This window comes from Pinus tabuliformis, chromosome 1_2 (genome assembly GCF_031772625.1).
Source record: "Pinus tabuliformis cultivar Carrire ecotype Pingquan chromosome 1_2, CPIR1, whole genome shotgun sequence".
Lineage (NCBI taxonomy): Eukaryota > Viridiplantae > Streptophyta > Pinopsida > Pinales > Pinaceae > Pinus > Pinus tabuliformis.
The window spans coordinates 1,182,290,919-1,182,300,905 of NC_142298.1; positions in this window are offsets into that span (position 1 = coordinate 1,182,290,919).

The following is a 9,987-nucleotide window of genomic DNA, read 5'->3' on the forward strand; positions in this document are numbered from 1 at the left end:
CATATAAATCATATTTTAACTTTGCATCACATCCTTCGAAAGCTTAAGCAAAGGAATTTTACCATGTTGTTAGAAACTTATATATTATAGAGCAATGGAACACATAAAATATTGCAGAAACATAAACACAAAAAACATATAAAACAAGAGAGACAGATATATGTGGTTCAACTAATTTGGGCTACATCCATGGAGAAACAACCAGTTCTTCCTTTATATTATCCAGCAAAATGAAGAAATACAACCTATAGCAAATCCTCTGTAATTTCCTCTTCTCTCTCACACAATATCCTCTCTCTTTCTCACTCAGAATACACATATACATAAACACAATAAAATTATGTCATATATAGTGAGACATTGCCTTCTAAGGAAAAAAAAGCAGTGAATTAAACATAACTTCTACCGTCAGATCATCTGCCTAATGAAAGGCTCAAATTGACTAAGAAATTACAATATTTTATAAGGCATTTTTACATCTATTTTTAGCTTCAGGGGCGCTTCCCCCGAACCCCCGCCGGGGGGATCATAAAAATCGTCGTCGCTCCCCCTATACCCCCTGGAAGCAATCAAACGAGTGACTTTGTTGCCCCATTGTGAATTTGGGTACAATGCGAAGATTCCTCTAAATAAAGAAGAGAATCATGCTCCACACCCAATAATCTCCCACTTGGAGACTGATCATATCAACTCCATTGCTTCTTCATTTTTTGGACAATGAATCCACTTGGGACCTGGTTTTTTCTCATCTTCATCATAATACCTGAAGACCAATTGAAACCAATCAAAATCTCAATTTCTCCCTGGTTACAACTTCTGTTAACATATTTGTATGATTCTGGCTTGTGTGTATCTCTTCTAGCTTCAACTGTACATATTCCAACACTAACCGTATGAAATGGTACTTGAGTTGTTTACGTTTAGTCTTGGACTGAAATCCAAAGTTATTTTCAAGATGAATGACACTCTGACTATCAATGTATAGCCTGTCCAACTCCTGCTTCTTAGCTAATTAATCCAAAAACCTTTGTAACCAAATCATTTCTTTACTAGCCTCTATAGTATCAACGTACTCTACTTATATCATTGAGAGTGCAACAAAACTTTTCAATTTTGAAACCCAACTGATGTTTTTTCTACCTATAGTAAACACATACCTTGTGGTGCTCCTCCTATTATCTCTATCACCTGTCATATATGCATCAACATATCCCTGTAGAGAAATGTTTGAATGACCAAAGCATAATGTTTGATATGTCGTACCTCTCAAATACCCGACAATCCACGCAACTTCCATCCAATGTTCTTTTCCTAGATTGCTCATGTCCCTGCTTACAACTCCCATTGCATGTATAATATCACGGCCTCGTGCAGACCATTGCATACATTAAGCTTCCAACTACTGATGCATATGGAACTTTAGACATATAATCCATCTCTTCTTGAGTCTTGGGACACATCTCCTGACTTAGATTGAAATGGCTAGACAAAGGTGTAGTAATTGGTTTTGCGTTCTGCATATTAAATCTTTCCAACACATTTTGTATGTACTCACTCTGAGACAATGTTAATTTGCAATTTTTCCTGTCTCCAATTATTCTCAAACCAAGGATTTGTTTTGCAGCACGCAAATCCTTTATTGAAAATGAATTTGCCATTTTTATTTGATCACAGTTATTTCTTGCATGTTAGACCCTACAACAAGAATGTCATATACACATAAGAAAAATATAATATAGATGCCATCATTTTTCATTTTGAGATAAACATAATGATCAGAGTGACATCTAGTATAACCTTGTTCAGACATAAACCGGTCAAATTTTAGATACCACTGCCTTCGAGCCTATTTTAATCCATAAAAACTCTTCTTTAACCTGCACACTAATTTATCCTTCCCTTTGAACTCATATCCTTGTGGCTACTATATAGATATCTTCCTCTAAATCCCCATCGAGAAATATCGTTTTTACATCTAACTGCTCAAAATGCAAATCTTCAACTGCTACTAGACTTAAAATAGTTTTGATTGAAGTCATTTTAATAACAGTAGAAAATGTTTCACCAAATTCTATACCTTTATTCTATATAAACCCCTTCACCACAAGTATAGCTTTATAACTTTTTCTACCTCCATATTATTCCTTCAACTTGTAAACCCATTTATTATGCAATGTTGTTTTACCTGCAGGAAACTTGACTAAGTCCCAATTCTGGTGATGTACCAAAGATTCAATCTCTCCTTTCATGGCTAGCTCCCAATTCTTCCTGGTTTCTACCTGCACTTATTCTTCATAACATTTTGGTTCACCAGAAACAGTCAACAATACATAATATAATGGAGAGTATTGTTGAGGGGGTCTACTTATCCTGGTAGATCTTCTATCACCACTTTCAAGTGTTTAAGATACCTGTTGTTGTTGTGGTTGTTGTTGTTGTTGTTGTTCTGTCTATTGATAATTATTATTTTCAAGAACCTTTACTTTTTCTGTGATCTCATCAAGCACTATTCATTCTATGTTTTCTTTTTCCTGTTTATTTTCCTGTAGCTGATCCTTATAAAAAACCTTTTCATTGAATATTCCATCTCTACTCCTAATGATTTTTTTATTTTCATAATCATATAAGAAATAATGTTGAAAAAGGCTTCACAACCAAAAGTATTTAAAAATGAGTAGTTTAACTTCTACCTGTCCATGCCTCCTCTGGAATACCTCCATCTGAGGAACTTGAAGGCCCTCTATTTATTAGATAAACAACATAATCTACAACATCTGCCGAAAATTGTAAAGGAAAACCTGCATGCAATCTCATGCACCTTGCACACTCCATGATTTTCTTGTTCATCCTTTCTCACACACCATTTTGTTGTGGTGTTCCTGAAAATGTCTTCTCTCTACAAATTTCATGCTATGAACAATACTTATCAAACTCTTTTTTGCAATATTCACCTCCGTTTTCTGATCTGAGACACTTCAACCTTTTTCCTATCTCATTCTCAACAAAATCTTTCCATTTCTTGAAGGTATCAAGTACATCAAATTTATTTCGAATACAATAAATCCAAGTTTTTTCTAGTTGCATCATCAAAATAAGTAATATAATAATGAGAGCCACTGATATATGATACCTGGAGTAGGTACCCATACATCTATATGCACAAGCCCTAATTGTTCTCTCTTCTTTTCCTTCCCAACTCTGAGGAATCTAACTCTCTTCTGTTTTCCATAAACACCATTCTCACAGAATTCCAAATCAACATGCTTCAAATCTGACAACAATTTTCTTGAAGAATCTGTATCCCCTTCTCACTCATCTTCCTGAGCCTATGATGCCACAATGTTGTATCTTCTCATGTAGAGGTTAAATAATTAACGGAATTAGAAATACCATTGCATATATACAATGTTCCAACCTTTTCTCCTTTTTTCTATTACCAGGGATCCTTTAGTGACCTTCCAAGTTTTGTCTGTAAAAGTAGTTACAGAGCCTTCATTTGTCAACTACCCTATTGAAATTATATTTTTATTCAAATATGGAACATGCCTTACCTCCTTCAATAGCCATTGGTTTCCATTTTTTTGTTTTATGAAACATTTACCCATTCCAATGATTTTACAGAGTTTATCATCACTAAAACGAACCTATCCAAAATATCTTTGAACATAATCATGTAAATGTTTCCTATTAGCTGTCGTATGGAATGAGGCCCCTAAATATACCACCTAGGCATCAATAATATTTTCTAATGAAAGAATCATAGCATCTTGCAACATATCACCTGTCACATTCGCTTCATGATCGTTTTCTTGTTGCGCATCTCCTTTTCCCTTCTGAGACTTATAGTATTTCTTCAGGTGTGACTTCTTCCCACAGTTCCAGCAAATTATCCCCGATCTAGACTTAGATCTACCATTCCTTGACTTACTACAATATCCTGGGCTCTTTCCTCTTTCCATTTTTTCCTCTATTTTCTACAGTCATAGAATTATTTGATCTCTCAATGGAGATTTTCCATCACATTTCCTTGTTAAGTATTGCACCGATAACATCATAAAACTTTAAAGTACTAGAACCAAAAATAGAGTTGATAATGGCCATAACTAAACCATTCAAAATTTATGGAAATAAGCACAGAAATAATAGAATCTTAACTACATCATAAAAAAATTCCCCTACAGAACTTAAATGACTTATAACCGTATTAAATTCATTTAAATGATCAACAACAGATCCACCTTCTAACATATTCATATTAAATAAACGCTTCATAAGAAATACCTTATTTGAGGCAAAGGGTTTTTCATATAGTTTTTCCAATGTTGACATTAACTCTATGTTGTTTTTTCCTTTGAAATATTAAAGGCTATCGATGTTGCTAGGCACAGTCGTATTGTTCCAAGTTCCATTCTGTTGAGAATATCCCATTATTTGTCTGACATACCCTTTGGCTTCTTTGTCTTTCTCCTCAATGGTAGGTACATATATTTCAGATATAGATAATCTTCCACATGCATCTTCCATAGATGGTAGTTTTGGCCATTAAATTCCTCGACCCTAAACCTGCCATCTTCCTCCATTTCTCCCACTCAAACCAGGAATCCTTCTCTCCTGCGAGTTTATCAGCCAAATAGACCTTTGGATCTGATATCATTTGTTAGAAAATTATATATTATAGAGCAATGGAACACATAAAATATTGTAGAGACATAAACACAAAAAATGAATAAAAGAAGAGAGACATATCTATGTGGTTCACCCACTTTGGGCTACGTCCATGAAGAAACAACCAACCCTTCCTTTATATTATTCAACAAAATGAAGAGATACAACCTACAACAAATCCTTTGTAATTTCCTCTTTGCTATCACGCAATATTCTCTCCTTTTTTCACTCAGAATACACTAGCCGCAATACAATTCTCTCATATATAGCGAGGGTTGCCTTCTAGGGTAAAAAAACCCTAAACTAAACATAACTTCTACTATCATATCATCCGCCTAATAAATAGCTCAGATTGACTATGAAATTAGATTATTTTACAAGGAATTTTTACATCTATATTTAGCTTCAGGGGCGCTGACCCTAAACTTCCACCTTGGGGGGGGGGGAGAGGGGGGGAGGGAGCTCATAAAAATCATCATTGCCCCCCCCCCCCCATAGTCCCCCTTTGTAGTGATTAAACGAGCGGCGTTTGTTGAGCCCCAAACTTGCATCTTCCCTATACACCTTTCTAGCCTTTTTCCTTTTACCTGAACTTCCTAAGCTGTCAAATCATTGCATATTACTTTAAAAAGAGCATATAAAGTGGTTTCCTAACTATGTCTTCTGTCTGCTGCTTGAATTAGATTTTTTCTTATTCAGCTGCGGAATCTTGTCACTTTTCGCAGCCAGTTCAACTTTCCATAGCCTTTTTGTTAAAGTCTATGTTACAGGTGTCTTCACGCAAATCTGGCCACATGGGCAAGTTGCAGATGACGTGGACATGGACCGTGTCCTATTGGCTCATTCGAATTCATCAAAGAAGGTCGTGGTCAAAGATAGTCAAGCAGTGGTCAACCTAAGAGTCCTACAGTGACAAATCTCTTTTTTTCACCACGTGAAGACTTGCGTGGCCATTCCTAGATTTCTGGGGACATATCAACACCTGTGGACTGCTCCATTAACCGAATCCAACAACCACCCTCCATAGATTTAATCTTCACGGCCGCCATAATGCTAGATTTTTGGACATGGTTGTTCACGTGTCTTTTATCAACGCAGATTTTAGGAAAGTAGTTATGTCATCCTCTGTTATAAATAAATCGTTCTCATACACATAGTAGTTAGCTTTGCTAATGTAATTTTGACTGTTAATGAGCCCACTGTGCCATAACTTTATTTCTGTGTTATGACTGCATTTTAATACATGAGAAGACTCTGTTTATAAGCTCGATTCGTGGTTGATTGTTGACTGTCCGAGGTTGTGCAAAGGGCCCCTGTACACACCGAGGTTTTGTTAATTGATGTATAGTTTTATGCTTTATTTCTTTACGTTCCTTATGCCATAATCATTTACTTATATATATTGCACTGCTTATGGTATTGACGTTGATTGTTGTCCATAGTTTTTATGCTTTCTAATGCTGTTAACTAATCAGTGTCTTTTTTTCAGATTACAGTAGGCAGCCCGGGCAATTGCACATAGTTTTATAATGACTAATGACATGGAATTATTCTTGTCCTTCTGCTGATTTATTTTTCTTAGTTCTTAGTTCCAACATTGTTTTATTTATTTCAGTTTTGCTCATTTACTTTTCTACAAGATAGATATTAAATTACTCATGTCATTTTCAGTTACCTCCTAAAGCCAGAGTGAGACAAATGGTGAGGGATTGAAGTATGAGTGTGTAGTTTGATATTAGTTTATTTTTCTGTAAGTTAGTTATTGAATTGCTCATGTCATTTTCAGTTACCTCCGAAAGCCAGAGCGAGACAAATGGTGAGGGATTGAAGTATGAGTGTGTAGTTTAATATTAGTTTTATTTTCTACAAATTAGATATCAGATTTCTCAAGTTGTTTATGATTACCTCCGAAAGCCAGAGCGAGTCGAATGGTGAGGGGTTAGAATATGAGTTGATGTAATGTGATTTTAGTTTACTTTGCTTGCAATTTTTGGATTTCCTTGAGTTCAGTTTCTTTTATATTTGTACAGCAGCAAGGATACTAGGTTTCATGGTCACTAGCTCACTGTTTGTTTAATCAGAATAGTGGCATATTTTCATTCTCTTTTAGGAATTAATTTCATCATTGCATGTTTTAAAACCTTTTTTCAAGTTTGAAGTTTTGGAAATCATTTTAAAATACATCATTGCTTTGAACGATTTTATCCATACTTATCTTCTAGAATTGCCATCTCACATTTGGGAATCAACGAAGATAAATCCAAAAACACACTAAAAATCAAAAACGACAAAAAGTAAGAAATCGGTTATCTTGCATATATAGTGCACCTCACTTCAGTAGTTTACGACTCCCGGATTGAAAATTAATATAGCAATTTAGGACACTCTAAATTGACCAAACATTTGGCGCCGTTGTCGAGGAAGTGTAACTAGGTAGCCAATTTCTTAAAAAAAATAGAAAAATTTCAAGGAAGGTAAATAAATTGATAACTTCTCAAAGTATGCTCTCGTCTTGCACCTAGTGTGATATGGAGGATCAGAAAAGAGAGTTATTGGTTCAATAATTTCTTGAGTATGCTCTCTTCTTGCACCTAGTGTGATCTGGAAGACCAGAAAGAGAATTATTAGCCCAACTTGAAGATAAAAATAAAAATAAAAATGACATGCATAGAGCAAGAGATTCTAGGGGAAGGTTTATAGCTAGGGCCAAGAGTTCGATTTTCACAACTCCATCTACTTCAAGGCATAGACAAGATACACCTCCATCATCTCCAACTCACACTCCCAGCCTTAGGATTCCTGGAATTCAAGGGGCAGCAGCTGAATTAGGAGACTCTCCCACACTATCCATCAAATATGATCTAGAAGAAGAACCTTTATTCACTTCTATAGGAGAACACATTATAATCAAAGAAGTAGAACTACCTGAAGAAGAGGAGGGAGAAATTCTTCCTCGTTTTCCATTAATAGAACCAGAGGACTCTGAGGAAGCTATCATGACAGAGGAAGTAGTAGATGGATTTGGAGGAGGGGGTATAGGTAGAGGTAGAGGTAGAGGAGGAGAAAATAATGGAGGAGGCAGAGGTAACAATGGAGGAAATAAGGATGGAGATAACTCATTTGGATTCCCTATAGCCGATGAGGAAACTCATACAACAATGAAAAACATTTCACCATCTGTCCTCCCAAATTTTCATGGGTTGAGAAGTGAGGATCCTGAAACATTTCTGTTTGAGTTTGAAGTCTTGTGCCGAACCTATGAATATATGGAAGACTCTCAAAAACTCAAACTGTTTCCTTCAACTTTGAAAGGGTTCATGGGATTAGCCACTCAGTCTATTAGTAATTGGAATGATATGAAACAAACATTTTTGGATAGATACCTGGACTATTGCATGCCCACCAATCATAAGGATGAGGTATTCAAGATGATGCAAAAAGAAGATGAAAACTTGGAAGATTTACTTGAAAGATTCAATACAACTTAAAAATAGCAAAAATGAGTAACCTAGATGAGGAAACCTTGAAAGCCCTTCTATTGAAAGCCATTAGAGATGAATGGATAGACATTTTAAACATGATGGGAAAGGGACACATCTCTCAACTTCCACTTCATGACATAGCAGAACTATGTGTCCATCTCTTAAGAGGAAAATTTAAAACTGCAAAAGGGCCTAGGGATCCCTCTCTGATTAGAGCAAACAAATCTGCAACTAGTTCAGTAAGTAGGGCAGAGATTGGCAATATGCTTGATGAGTTCAAAACTGATATTATAGGGGGCCTTAGTGAACAACTAGACACCCTTAAAATACAAAACAAGCAGAAAGCAGAAGCTGAAGCTTTGGCCATCTTTTGTCCAAAATGTAGGAAGAAACATGCTCTGAGGGAATGTCCCTTGTGTTAGCGTTTGAAATTTCACCTCAGGCTGAAAAGGCAAATCTCAAAGCTACATCAAACCATTCAGCCTCGTAGCTAGCCCTACGGGGCAGGAGAAGGCTCTCTCCGGTCAATCTCGGTAAATTTTCAATAGGAAGAGATGACCAATCAAGGTAACACTGATATTAGGCTAGTAAACTGATTTGAAGGTTGATTTGGGGGTTTTTGGGGTTTTTAATTAAATAACGGGGTCTTTCTGAGCTGCATGGGCAAAATCACAGCTTCAAACAGAGAAATATAATGAACAACACAAGTTGACGACTGAGGCAAGGTAGGCAAGGAATTTAGCATCAAATCTAGATTTTAAATAGGATGGCAAGACTGGTGAGGAGCTGACAAGGGCATAGAACTGAATCCTTGTCAAACAGAAGAAAACATTGAATTGAACAAACTTATAGGCAGAGCATATAATACTATGAATTCTACCTAAACACTTCATTTGCTCAATTAGAAATGATCATGAAGTGAATGAAACATAACAGTTTACATATGAGACAAAGGGAAAACTTATGCTAAATTAACATACCACATGAATCTCAGAAGTTAGAGCTGTGAAATTTTCATTAAAAATCCCTGCAGAAAACTGTACATTGAAAGCTCTGTTCCAGCACTCAGCACTCAGAAACTCTCCCCTGACTAACTCCCTTTACAAATGAATTTTTAATACCATAAAATCAAAATGCTGCCCAAAAACAGGGGCGCTGTTTTAACTAGCACTACAAAAATTAACAAAAAAGCGTTACATCCATTCCACAAATAGAACAGTGTTCCCCTAAATCTGCTGATGATTTGGCTTATTAGGAGACAAAATCTGGAGCAAAAATCTCATGAAATCAGGATTAAGGATCGAAATAGACAAATTCGTTTCTCTTGAAATCCTATGGCTAATAAACCGGAGCATTGGGATAATTCGTTTCTCTTGAAATCCTTTGATGGCTAATAAACCGGAGCACTGATCCCATTGAATAAAGTCTGGAAATAGGCATCGAATCCTATTCTGTTGTTCTGGCACCGTTTGAATAGCGGTCACAAAGCGTTCATTGCCTGTTGATTCCTTCTCTAATGATTTTCTTTTAATACATTAAATAAGTCTCTGTTGTAAAAGAAAACAAATCAACCCAAAAACTCCTGCGCTGTCTCACCTGAATTACATAAATAGAACATGTAATAACTTTCCCCTCGAAAATCTCTAACCAAAAAGCCTAACAATTGGAGCGCAGACTCTTATGCATCTGGTAACAGGTGTCTTCAGGTGACTTTGAAGTGAAGAGCAGTTGTCAAAGACGTGCGCCATATTTTTCCTTAGTTGACAACGGATTAAAACTTATGCGATCAATGCCAGCAAGCTCTATTTGACACATAAAGGCCTTATTTCATCTAGACGCA